Source organism: Macrosteles quadrilineatus, unplaced genomic scaffold, assembly GCF_028750875.1.
Source record: "Macrosteles quadrilineatus isolate MER2022 unplaced genomic scaffold, UCM_ALF_1.0 Scaffold_6__1_contigs__length_79288215, whole genome shotgun sequence".
In the NCBI taxonomy this organism is placed as follows: domain Eukaryota; kingdom Metazoa; phylum Arthropoda; class Insecta; order Hemiptera; family Cicadellidae; genus Macrosteles; species Macrosteles quadrilineatus.
The window spans coordinates 26,351,111-26,366,247 of record NW_026542599.1 but is presented as its reverse complement, the minus strand read 5'-3'; positions in this window follow the sequence as shown (position 1 = coordinate 26,366,247).

The following is a 15,137-nucleotide window of genomic DNA, read 5'->3' as shown; positions in this document are numbered from 1 at the left end:
ACAGAACGGCCTTGACCTTGACGCTCTACCCGTTGATTAATGATAGAGCCATCCTCTGGAGCGTAATGGGAATGGAAGTAGTGAGGACCAAATCAAATTACACCCTATAATACAAGAAATGAGTTGTGGTTGTCATAGCCCTTTGGCTTCCAAATAGGTTCGGTAATCACTTTTGGATTTGTGACCGCTCATTGATTAATTACGGGTTCCCGGTTTGATTACACATTACGAAACCGAACTGAAAATAGTTTTTAAGGCGCCGAGCGCCCCACGGCAATTTCGACACGGAAATAATCACGGTTGTGTAAATGGGCGTTTATACATGCGCGCCCAGGGCGATATCGTCTGGATTTATATAGGAACATCTCGTGGTGATCGGGTCTTCACGCCAGGCTTGTTGGTTTGGAATATAAATTATCGAGACACTTTAGACATGCGTAATGAGACTTTGAAGCGCGATGAAATAAATGGAGAAAATATTTTTTTTATAGAAAGTACAATGAACTAGAGTAAGTAAATATGACATAATTGACTCCATATGTTCCAAAAGTTTTAAGATGCTATTAAATCGTAGTTATATATTGTGACAAGCCCTTTTGTGTTTTCATAGGATACTTCACAGTTTAACAGAGGATTAAGTTTGTAATTGGACATATATTATATTATAAATATCTAAAGCTCTTTGTTATCTGCATTTATTAGTTACATAATTTAAAATATATATCAAACCCTAATACAATTTTTCAAGAAGTTAATTGGGGTTTCCTTTACACAAAATTACTCGGTGATAAAATACACTCTTTTCAGTCCATATAAACAATGAAATACATAAAGTTGAGTTCTCTTTTATTAAAAAAAGTAGAATACTGGTAATATATTGCTACGGAGCCAAGAGGCAACTTAAGTTATCTTCTTCTTTAAGTTAAGTTACGGGAATGTGGTAAGGATGTTAACCAAACACTCCTCCTTGAATACCTAAACATTATAAAAAGCTTATTTTAACACTTCTTCCAACTAATAGTTGTGTAAACTGTATAAACTGTATAAGGTCGTTTTGTTCAACATGAAATGTATAGATAATGTTATAAACTATAGTTATAACTATGTTTAAATTTATAGTTCAGTGTGAACGATTGCTGGCTTGAAAACAAATATACCTAATTTCTTTCTTCATAATTAATTAAATCATTCATTCATAATTAATTGACTGGGGCGGGTGGCGTCGTCCTGTAATCCAGCTACTAGTAGGTCACGAATTGTGGATATTTATAGGGATGCACTGTGGATGCGATGCTCTTTGGTGTGGATTAACGTCCGCACTGTGTACTACGACTATCCGAAGTACTATCTTAATAATTAGACCAATTCGTTAATTAGGAGGAAAAAATGTGGTTCGGATTCCACAATAAACTGTAGGTCCCTTAGTTGTTATTTGTTGTATGGGCTATTAATTAACAGCTGTGTCTAAGGAACATGTCGGCCTTAGTCACTAACAAGACTACAAGATCGCGCCACTCATCCTTCACAAATATTTGGGTTAAAATACCAACGATCACACGCACATAGTGGCGTCCCCATCTTAAATAATTGATAATTGATAATATTGTATTAGCTTAAACTTTACATAATCATTCTTTTCCTTACTACTGTACAATTAATTATTTGAAGTATTTTAGTTATTTTAATACACCCTTTAGCTGAACAAATAATAAATACTACTGACAACAACTCGGTTTGCTTTATTACTAAAATATCGATTTTACCAGCTATTCACCGTTCAAATAAACATCCTGAGCAGGCACTGGTCAGCACTGTTTTATCACTGCCACTGACTAAATAAAACTAACTGAATCATGTTTCTTCTTCTCTCCAGTGCCACCTGCATTTGAGTTTGTGTTGTTCTTCTTATGTTATTCTTCTTTCATATATGACTTGTCAATATAACAATCAAATATAATATTCGACTGGAAAGAAGTGTGGAAATGATGTGGAGCATGGTGGAAGGAAAATACATAGGAGTGCTATTCCTGTCATATGATTAAGTCACTCAGATTGCAAACACCATTTTACCATTTAGAAAAATTCTAAAAACAATAACAATCAAATCAAAACAAATATATAGGTACTTATATGCCAATACATCAGCTGTTTTTTGTTTGCAATCTGGATGACGTCAGCTATTGACGGGAATAGCACACCTATGTATTTTCCTTCCACCATGGACGTGGAGGCATACAAAATTACCTGATGATGTTCTAGGGAACGAAACTAGTATATAGTCGTCCTACCAACAACTGTGGTTGTATAAAGTAATCAATATATTTAATACATACTTCCAATCTTTAATTTATATTATAGTTTCGGACTAATTTCGTTATAATATCCTTCTACTACAGTAGGACTTTTGTTTAAGGACGTATGTTTCGAGTAAAACAAAGGTTAGATAGTCATAGTCATTGTTAAACAGAAAAACATGATTTACGAGTATTTTATTTATTTATTTATTCATCCGGTAAACACCATTTTTACAATCAATAAATACATGAGTGGCAAGTTACAAGATAAATATTTTGAGAACAACCCGACAAAAAATACTTTTCAGCTGTTGGAGTACAAACATAACTAAATTAGATTCAGATTCATCTTGCAAGACAATAAAAAAGATTGCCGTTGGTTTTCAAAGTATTAAAAGGGTTATTGGTTGCCTGAATAGACACAGCGATCTCTTCGATACTTGGACATTTACTGTTAAACGCCGCAAGTTTTGGTTCACAGAGCTAAGCCAGATAAGAAGTTAGCTGGAAGTGCCAAACCCAAAGTCCTAGTTTGGCTCAGAGAGAAGTACAAAGCTGGGATTTGTAGTTATCCCAGGAATAGCAACTGGATTAGATAAGAGTACAAAGTAAAAGTGACAACCAAACTTGGATTGTGTAGTGGGGTAAATTTAGTAGTTTTCTTAATACGTATTTTACTACCTATAAAAGTACAGACTGTAACTTAATAAATGTATGTCTAGTGATATGATTTGAATGAGTATATAAGGATTTGGCAAATTACAAGGATAGACATAGAATTTATTTATTTTACTTCACAATAGTGATTTACTGAACGATAGGGTAGACCTGGTATTATTATACATGTTGTAGTGATGTATTGTTTCAGTTTAATCTTTTATCATGCGTTGCAGATTAGGGATGTTGTGTAGCAATAACAATAACTTCAATAGAACAATAGCAATAGTTTTTAATGCAAATTTAACCAACCGAAATCAGTAATTAACAGGTATAAATTCCAGTGGATCAATTCAATTACATATTTTTATCCTCAAATTTTCTACAACCTTGACATTATTTGATGTCTAATCCTTGGTCAAGGCTATTAGTAAAATAAAATGCAAAAGTAATCCATATAAGTGGGATGTATCTAAAGTATCGTAAATCAACGGGCTTAAACACTAGAGAAATTATATGGCATCTCATGACAAAAAGTAAATTTTCGTCTTACTGCAGCAAAAACAGCAGTTTTAATGCATGCGCTGCGGGTCAAAAGTAGTATTTTTACTCTCTAGGGAGTAAAAATAATTTTTATTCTCTTTGGAGTAAAAACCATTTTTATTCTTTTTGGAGTAAAAATCAGCTGTTGTAAATAGTTGTAAATTTCGATTGTGACTATCGTATCGATCGAAAGTATTTATCGATTGATTTAAGCCTAGGTAAGGTTTTAGTCTATTGTTGTCGATCGCTTGACGATGGTATACTAATGTACTGTAACATATACATTTTATGATTATTTCTGTTATGATTTATTTATATTATTTGTCCTATTTTTTATGATTTTCCAAAGCTACAACGAAGGCCTACACGTTGACTCGTTTGCTTTTAAACCCTAATTAACCCGTGTAATTGGGGCATATCAGCCAGGTTTGCTGTAATAGGATCAACTAACATATACATTGCCAATAATCCAGTGGGGAGTATATGTGGGCTTAGACCCGAGACGGCTTAGGCGAGGTACTAAACATGGCTACGTTGCGTGGGGCTTTGCCAAATTGCCCGCTAGGCATTGTACTTAGTTTAAATCAGCTTGATCTACCTAAGGCTTCAGGTCACTTGTAGTTTCAGGTTTGATTTTAAGTTTGTATTTAATGATAAATGCATTGGTATGACAACAGCAGTTCAAATCATGACATAAGGTTGCAATTGTGTACCTACTAGTGGCTGTTATGTTCAGCATTCACATGCTACGATTATAATGTTTCTAATGTGACAGTTTTACACATTACTTCAGGCTAGGTTTGCGGTTTGGTTCACATCACAACTAAACATATTGGTGATTGATGAGATTATAACCCGGGATCTTATGAGCCGTGGTCATACCTACACCAGCTTGCCCCTTGCCCCTTGCTCCATTAAATTAACAGTAGAGTATTACGTTATCCAGATCATTTAGTTAAAGACTCATAGATTTTATTAATATATTTACATAATAGAATAATTTAAAACGCGTGGTGCACAGTACTTATCCATAAAAATTAATGATTTCATGTTTTGGGCAATACTGTTCAATTATAATAAAAGTATAAACATCTAAATACCTAACAGTAAACAAGCGTTCTTTGGTGTAAGAAGAAATATCATTTGATGATTTTACGACTTTAGGAATCAAATGTTGTTGGTCTTTAAAAAAAAACGGTAATTTATCACTTACTGAGATTCATTGCCGGTGGATATTATTGAAGAATAGCCATGTTTTATGATAAATTTTACATTAAACTCGTACAAAGAACATTTTATATTAACATTGCAAGTTTGTATATCAGCAAACTTTGGTTACATATTTCACGTTAATCGTGATCCAAAATGAGTGTAGAAAAAATAAGATAACATCTATAAGGTAAGACTATTAGTATACATGGTTCCTTAGTTATCCAGGACTAATTTCTAAAAGCCATTGATCAAGTACAGCTGGGACAACAATACAACTTTGTTGACTTTTCTCAAAACTAAACCGTTGACCTTCTGAAATCCACCCCAGCGTACATTGTTACGAAGGACCAATAATTAAATAAAAGATTAAATTATAATAGATTAAAATCTATCAAGTCTTACCAGTTAGATTCAGGCAAAGTCATATTCAACGATTTTCAAAGAGCGTCCCACACTATTCAAACACTGGGGAGCGACCTTGTTTAGTGGCTGGTGAGGCATTAGTCCCAAAGGTTCCGGGTTCAAATCCCGTCCCAAATGGTTTTAGCTCTGAGATAAAGTCACGACCTTCAAGGCCCAGAAAGTGTAAAACAGTTCTAAAAGCCTAGCGTCCTGGAATGTAAAATAAAACACGCAAGGAAAACATGATTCGCCCTAACGTATTCCAAGTTGTTTACACGTTAATCCCCAAACGATGAGTTAGCAATGCATGAGTGCATATAGGACGGCCACTGGCAAATATTCAACCTTGGGCCCGTTACTTTACATAACCGATGAAACGGAAACTACATTCAAATGAATCACCATCGGCTGTCCCAGTTGACGATGCCATTCATACCACTTGTGACCTGTATAGTGCAGGCTGTGCTCCCCGACCTATTTTATAGTTTTTTTTTTTTAGTTTTTATGTTACCTACTTTTAATTATATTATTTACTTATAGCACAGTCAATTTGAGTAACCTATACACCTAAATACAGTTATCTAGAACAGGTTATACTGTTCTAGTATTTTTAGACGGTTTTCTTACCTAAGGAGGCCAAATATAGGAAAATCGTTTCATAAATAAGGGAGATAACTAATTTTTCAAATACCGTGTATCAAGTTATACATGTGGTAATTGGGTAAGATCACTGCAGCTACAACAATTGGCCGTTTAAATTGTTGGACCCAATGACCGCAAAACAATATAGATTTCCACGGTATCTTAAAAATTTGCTATTGTATCTCCTTTATGAACCGATTTTCCTTCATTTGGTTATGGTAGAATTGTAATATATTTGTCTACATAAAACATCCTACTGTAGTTTTATTTACCTGCGTAGTGTTCATGCTATTCCAGTTCAAAAGATTTGTAACGTACGCAATTTTGAAACAACATAATATTATTTCCCAAAATAAGTCTTTGCATTATTCATCTTTGCACTAAATTTTAACTTCCTACAAAAAGCTTTTATCAAATTTAAATAGTTTTGTAAAAAAAAATGACAGCGGTGAGCCTAGTGTTGGTCTAGGAATGATAATTTTACCTCAAAAGTCGGTAGAGAGGTCAGGGATACCCTGTATATTTTACCCAAACCACTTTCTCCCTATGGCATATTCTTTTTGTAAGCATTCATAATTGATGCGCACATTTAACAGCTACGGAGTATTGGCTACAATTGATTGAATCACTACTTCAACTCTACTCGCCAAGAAATCAATCAGATCCATTTTAAGATTACATTGACAGAACTCCGAGTCATGAATGAATAATGAATAACGAGTACAATTATTCGAGCAATGCTTTCTCGTAATTACAACGTTTGTAGGAAACTTGTATTTTGTACCGAATCAAGATTTCGTTTTTAGGCTGTCGCATAGGGTGAGTAAGTTTTTTTTTGACCAAATCAATTTTCTGTACAAAGAGATGATTCTGAAGAGAAGAGTTGTTCACCTTAAGAAGAATTTACCAATTTGCGCAGTTGTTCAACAAAACCACTAACATTCGGCAGATTTATGCTACTTATAAATATACCTAAACCGCTAATTGGAACTTTAATACGTAATTAGCTGAAATCAGCTGAATTTCCATCACCGTAAAGGAAATTGATACTTTGATCTACCTGCCAAGATTCTCACAACCCTTAGACTCATATGAACCAATCTTGGCATGATTGCAACAGGCGTGGTCGTCATCGACGTTTCTGTTGAAACCATGAATATTAATTTAGGGTTTTAGTAAACTAATACACACAAACTTCTTTACATTGGTTTTAAAGAAGAAGACCATTAAAGTGTTAAAGACTAATGAGTCTTCTTCTTTAAAAACTTAACAAACTTGTAGCAATCATCCACACCTGAACTTGGAGGACTGACAAACAATCATGGCAATTATTTGCATTTACAAATTATGTAATAGTACATATTTTGTCTTACGTTTTTTGTTCATCTATTTTTCAATGGATTTTAAAAATGCACAAATACACGTATCACAAATGCATTTGTTTTTATTACTATAAAATATCATTAACTTAAACGTAATGCATCCAACGTTAAAATACACACATAGTGGCGTCCCTATCTTAAATACTTCATTGATTGAACGTTTCAACGATGATATAATTAAATTTTTTTAACCGTAGTTACAGCTTATGTAAAAAACCCAACAAAACTCCTAATCGCTATTTATTTCATTTTACCAGAACGATTACAAGATGCGCATGATTCAGTCATTTTATACATGTAACCTTTCCATTCCAAGTTCAGTCCCAATTTGGCTTTCAAGGAAAACTTGTCTGATGTAGACCCTCCTAATAGCGACTGTGTAAGCATATCTGGCGGATATGGCTCTAAATTATAGACTCGGGATATCCGTGAGCAGGCTCGTCTACCACTACAACTAGCAACAAATGTCAAGTTTGTAGTATAGAAAACATTATAAAATCCCATTGGAATCTTATACATTTTATTATAATTAGCATAAGGGTGCGAACCAAATAAGGTTATGACATCGAATTTTAGCAATATTGCTGTTGCACGTAATATATTTTTACTCTCATTTAATCAAGCAAAAATTTTAAAATGTTACTATATTTTAGCCTAGTTATAGTTTTTTATATGAAATGTTTGACGTTCTATGCTACGAAAGAGTTAGGACATTTCCTTACAAAACCCGAAAGAAATTCCAATGGTGTAAAACACACCAAACTACATTAAATACCTGTAAATTAAGTGTTTTCTTATTTATAAAATCACGGTGTAGGCTACCAAATTCCATGACATGTAGCCATATTGTAGGTAGCTCTACTAATGACATCACAGACTGTTCGTGTTAAAGTTTACTTTGATATTTATTTCAACTGTATACATCACAATAAAAAAAATGTTCAGTAATTTTTTAGAATGTTTTCCTCTCTTAAGACTATGTGTCACAATGGTTGTATGTAAAGTATGCATTTTAGACTATCAGGGCTATAATTTCATTATGTACTCCAGTTTGATTTTAAACTATTTAGATATATCTGAGCAAAAATTCCACACAATTTTTGAAACATTTAAAATGTAACGAAACATCGAAAGTAATTACTGTTGAAGAATTCACATATCAAATCTACTTTCTTGTGATCACTAGATAAATTATATCACTACATTTTTTGTAGAGTGAAAGGTAATAAAACCAACCATTCTGGATAAAGCGAAAACTAGTAGAAAACTGTCATCAAAAGAGACGAAGTACGTTAATAAGTTTTGGATTGTGAACCAATTATTGATCCAAATAAAAAAGAGGTAATACGAACAAGTATAATAAATAGACATTGGATGGAGTGGAGTATAATGTCGACCAGGGCAATTCTGCTGTGAGCGGAGTGGATATCTGCCTTGATGGTTCCCTACGCCCTACTAAACCGATGAAACTACCCCTAACTGATGTATGTTTATACTGGCTTTGATAAATCCACCCTTCATTTGGTTCCATTCATCTGAAAAATATTGATACTCTCAAAACATTTGATAAGATACTATGAAATGAGTGTTGAAGTTTTTAGCGAAATTTGCAACAGGGATTACTTTCAAAGTTTCTATGCCATATATATTATTAAAAGAATTCGTTGGATTTTTGTGTGCAGAAAATTGACTCCTAGGATAAAAGGGAGTATACTTTGAAAACTTACGTATTCTTGGCTCACGAAAAACCATAACATAACAAATTTGTACCAATAAGCATCGTATTTTTTTTTAAACTAAATCAGCTGTTTAATAGGTAAGGAATCAGTGCAGGGCAGGTGTGCTATCAGTAGTGATATATAACGGGGCTAGACCTAGTGTAAATGTTGACTTGGAGGTACTTTGAAGTGTTATCACAGACGGCGTACAGCCTAACTTATCACTGATAAGAAGGGGTCTAGGGTCTTTAGGTAACTCAAGCCAGATAACCAAATGCCGGTGAATTGTATTTGACTTCGTTGAGATAGACGGCATTCAAATATGGGTTAAGGTATGAGGTTAACACCTAAGGGATGTGATTTTTCATCATATGCGGCGAAAACATACGTTTTTTATACTTTCGTTGCGGGTCTAAGATAGCTCTTATACTCTCTAGGGAATAAAAAGCTATTTGAGTCCATGAAGGGTCAAGGCATAGACAAAAGGAATGGAATGAAGACCGTCAGTCCCGTTGCGATTAGCTCCCAGCGGTTGACGCCAGAACCTTTTAATCGTAGCACGGCTGACGGTCTATATTTCATTCTTTTTATCAAAAGTCAGCTGTTGTAAACTTTATTGTACACTTTATTTTAAGCAGTCACATGTATCGAAGTTATCTATAGATTGATTTGATCAGTTGTAGTTTATTGTTGCAATGTTGTTGACATATCGATAGAATTAATGTTCTGTACACTAACACAATCGTAACAGACAAAATAATTTTTGTATCAATACTAAACAGCTGCTTATTTGCATTTGCAATATTGAAAACAAGTTTGAAGTCGTTTTGCGAGGTTATCTTTATACATTAAAAGTATTTTCGTTTTCTTAGTTTGTTAAATAATATTGCAATATGACGAAAATATAGCTTAAGTACTTTAAACTACTAGATGAATGATAGCCAATAATATAGCTCAAGTACTTTAAACTACTATATGAATGATAGCCAAGAACATAGCTCAAGTACTTTAAACTACTATATGAATTATAGCCAATAATATAGCTCAAGTACTTTAAACTACTATATGAATGATAGCCAAGAACATAGCTCAAGTACTTTAAACTACTATATGAATGATAGCCAAGAACATAGCTCAAGTACTTTAAACTACTATATGAATGATAGCCAAGAACATAGCTCAAGTACTTTAAACTACTATATGAATGATAGCCAAGAACATAGCTCAAGTACTTTAAACTACTATATGAATGAATGTTTAGCAAATAATATAGCTCAATCGATTGATAGGACATAAGTTCCGTGATTAAGCTGCCAATAGACCCAGGTACTCAGTGAATAGCATAGTCAAAAATATTGCAAATTACTATTTTATAAAAATTATGAAGAAACATAATTTAGGACCACAATTTTAGAATACTGAAGAAATCCCCAAAATTATTTCTGTTTAGTAACGGTTTGTACCACTTATTTGATTTGACTAAACAAATATTTATTATGTTTCCATTTTATTCGCAAACCTACATTTTGTATAAATTAAGTTTCAATAGATAATTAGGTCGATGAAATTGTAACATTTCATAGAGTCTTCATATTATCCATTTATAGCCATGTGGCTCTAATTGGAACAAACTATTAAAAGTTACTTTCGTGAATTCTACCATTTTATTATTTGTTTATGTGGGCATGCAGTTTGAATATCATTCTATAAAACACCGTAGCAGTTAAAAATTCCAAAATATTGAATCCGCTAAGAAATATGGGAAAGATATTAATCGATAAAAATACATCCCATTACAATCCCAATTTAAGTAGTCATTAATATACATTATATTGGAATGTGTTACAATCCAATTAGCGAAGATAACCTTTTGTAATTTCTATGTTCTACACTCTGAGGTTCTATTCAAACACATTAGTAACAAACATAAAAATGTTTTCTGAACGAAAATATCGCATTATTAAACAAATACTTAGCATAATCCAATAAGTGTTCCATTTTAGTTCCTCTAAGTGTGATTGCCTCAGTTTAGACTTGTTATTGGTATCCCGGAGGTTGAAAGCACATTAAACAAGGCCACTGGTTGCCAAATTTCACATCTTAACATTGTCTTAGGGCGAAGTGTTGTTCTTGGATACGTTCAACAGCAGGGCTTAAGCCAAAACGCAATCGACGATGGAGCCGCTGGCGCCATCTGTTTTGTTTTGGGGCTGAAAACGTTTACGGAAAATCTATAAAATTTTACCTCAGTAATGGAAAATTGTTTTAAGTATGCTTAAGTATTTGTAAGCATCTTTGCTTGTTCATGTTAGTGAAAATTGATTCATGCAGCAAATATTGAATTTAAAAAAAATTATTGTGGAAGTTTAATCTAAAATGTATAAAATTATTAATCTATGTAGCTACATTATTTCCAAAACAAACAGAACTTACCAGTAGAGGCCAACTTATTATATGTTAGAGAACTAAGAATAGTTCTCTTATAACCATTATTTTACGAATATTGTTATTTTGTTGTGTTATATCTTTGCTAAGTAGCATATATTTAGTAAAGAAAATAGACACCCACGGTCAAAATCGGGGGCTTTACCTTTCTAAAAACATGAACCAAAAGTTGAAGTTTAAAATGTTTAGTAAAAAGTTAACGTTTAACACTACGATAGGTTATGTACTTTTGGTTTTCTATTGTCTAAGAAATATTTTCTACTGCCCAGTGGAAAAATGTTTTTTGTAAAAGATAGGTATTCTACTTAAAATATCTTTACAAACCTATACTTTATATAACATTAATACTAGTTCCTTTAAATTAATATTTTCATTTATGAATATGCAGCATCTATTTATGATTATCTTTTATGGTGAATGATTTAAGGCAAATGGATACGCTTATATCAATGTGCACTTTTGGAGAAACAACGCGATTTGGAAAATTATCATTGTAATCAGAAAGAATTAATTAGTTTTATTTAGTAATGTGTTAAAACGATATTTGAATTGTATGTGAAGAGATTTATTCTAACTGAACAACTAATTCGAGTAATAACAAAAACAGAATTCATTACCTTGTTGATCTGTCTACATGTTTATACAAAAAAACTGTTATTAAACTAAGTTTGACTGATTAGACAAAGCTTTTAATCAATTTAGTGTTTGCATACCTAGAAATTGATGGTTAGGCCTATTAGTTTATATTAATTCAAAACGTAAGGCGAACATCAACTATAATTAAACCAAAATATAATTGAATTGAATTATTTTATGTTGAACTTATTACGACTTGTCATTATTTTGCGTTTACTTAAGTAACTAAATCCCTCGTCTACTCGTTCTATTTTTTTGTGTTTTGTCATTTTTATAAACAAATGGCAATGTTAACGTATTTATTGAAGAGAGCTAACTCTGCTTGTATTTGCTTATTAACGTATTTGGTTCTACCTAATGACTAACTTACGTTAGAAAACTTAATTGACAAAAAAAGACAAAAATGTTATTTTTTGTCATATGTGTCTAGAGTTGCTTCCGCTCGGGATCTAACCAGCAACCTTCAGATTTGATGGCGGGCTAACCAATTTAATTATGATTACTAAAATGGTTGGTTCAGTTCATTTTTCATGATAAGTTTCCTAATTAGCTCACCGTTGAAAAAATGTATAAATGTATAAATTTGATTAGCGTTGGAGTCAAACACTAACTAACTAAATATTTACCTTACCACCATTGTTTTAAACGTTGCCCTCTAAAAATCTAGCAATCAATAGAGTTTCAAAGGTTATTGAAAGGTATTATTTAAAAATATTTAAATCCACAAACTGTTTGCATTTTGAACAATTCTAGAACAATCACGATGTAAACGGAATGCAACTATAATCATCAGGAAGTAATATCGCCTTATCAGTCTTGACCTTCTCCTAATCAAACTACTTCAAGGTGTAGATCGCATTTTTCTATTAACAGAGATATCGATATGGCTCGATGCATTATTGAGCTGTTTACATTATGTAATTTGGAGATATGCTATCTGATGTTTTAATTTAATATTCACAAATCATGTTAATTGTCTGTTAACTGACCTAGTGCATTACTAGTAACTTTGGGTATACACGCTGGTACTGTACCTAATTTCCTTGTATGCATTATTAAAATTGTGATATTAATGTAGGCCTATGGTATTTATTTAGTTTTAAAAATCACGTATATAACTATTACACACAACGTAGGCGGCGTGTTTGTCGAATCATCTAGCGAATTGTATTTCCAAGCCAAAAGGCTTAAGCTATAAAAACTCCCCTTTAGGCATTTGCCCTACCAGAGGGGTCGTGTGTGGCATTATTTCAAAAAGCATTTTCTGTTTAAAAATAATGTGGTGCTTGGTTTTTGTACCGAAAAGAATGTATTGTTAAGGCCTCTACTAATAATCTGATTTTTATAACATTTGGTACAAACGTGTATACCTGCGTGATTCAAACAACCTTTGGGACGATGGGAAGGGTGTGTTTTATGGGGTAAATATTGATGTTTTCAATTTTTACCCTCAAGACATACTTTGCGATTTCTATCTAAACCATTTTGTAGGGCTTTAATACTAAAAAGTATATTAAAACGTTTTTGTACACTAAATGTTTACGGAGAAAAGTTTTAAATGCCGTAAATTTAAAATTCCTATGCCATTCTTATCAGGAATGAGTACACCGTTGTAGTTTACTTATTTAAGGATATTTTTTATGACATTTGTCAAGTTTTTTCAATTTATAATAAGCCATCAACATTGAACAAAAAACCACGCCATTACCTTTCTTATAGCAGCACACTTAAGCACTCATTAAACTTAATGTGTATAAATCTGACAACTTTAAGGAAATATGTCATTGAAAATCTAATCATTCAAACGGAAATTCACTTAGTCTGCAGGTTTTGCAGCGTATTGGTTTTGTGATTACATTTCATTATTTATTTCACAATCTTAATGATTGTAAAAGTATCGATTATACTTCGAAACGTCCCCTACAATTGTGTAATTTTATTTCACATAATGCCACTGTAGGTTATAACGCAAAAAAATGTACATAACAATTATTAGTCAAATGTAATATTATTTAACTACCCTACATCATCAAACAGAAAAAGAATCTGGAACGCCAGTTTAAAATAGTGAATTACTTAGTAAGCACTTATTTGTTGATTAAATACGTGCGGAAAAAGTGCCAGACACTTGCCAGCCTCGCAGAGGATGCTGGGAGTTATTTAGGCAAATGAATCAATCCAGCAGATTGTGGCATAGTTTATTGCCTGTTTGGAGAATTTATCCCTTCACTCGCACAACTGATATGTTTACGAGATGGCCATTAGTGGACTATTTTACATCGGAACAAGCTCTCCTTGAGCATAACTTCATCAGTTCACATATAATTTATCCGAACGTTTATGATGTTATAGTTCTAAATAAAAGTAGTGGTTTTGCTGTGTTTTGTAACGAGGTGAACTCAGAAACAACTCCTTACGAGGAACCACTGATATACATTTGTTATGTGTTACACGTTTGTGCCAAATTTAATCGAACTGGTATTATTTTAATCGAGTTCATGTTAACAGACACGCATTTTATGTAAATATTGTGTATATTAATTTGAATAGATATGTGTGTGTGTGTGTTTTTTTTACATATTTGGGACATCGAATAGATAAGTTAAATCGGTTCCGAGACCACGTCATACCATGGGAAAAATTGTAGTAGCGTATTGTACCAGCTATAGACTATTGGAAATTCGCAAAAACTGATAAATGGTTAGTGGTTATAATCCCCTACTGCTAATTTACATTATTTTTTTATTACTTATATTTTGTATAGTATCTAAGCATAACTGAATTGTTAGCTTAGTGCTTGGATAAAATAAAAAACTAGAGCAATAACATTTTCACTATACAAGTGTACAAAGATATAAAAGGACTTGTAACAGAATAACAAGAAAACGAGGGATATTTTCGTGGCTGGAAGTACTGTATTCTGTTGCCAACATCGTCAGACTTCTCTGTACTTACTTGTACCCGTAAAGTGTTAAGTACCTCGCATTGAGGTCAATCTATATCTTCAAACTATGTTTGGTTCAACAAACTCCTCGTAAGAGAAATTTACCAACACGTTATATTATTTCGAAGAAAATTACAATTGCTCGAGTTTTGTATGGAAACTTACAAACTTTCTAAGTGAATTCAATTATGTTGTTTTTGACAAAAGAATTCGAGGTAAACTATACTTCCCAAACGATGTTTGGTCTAACACTTCTATATCT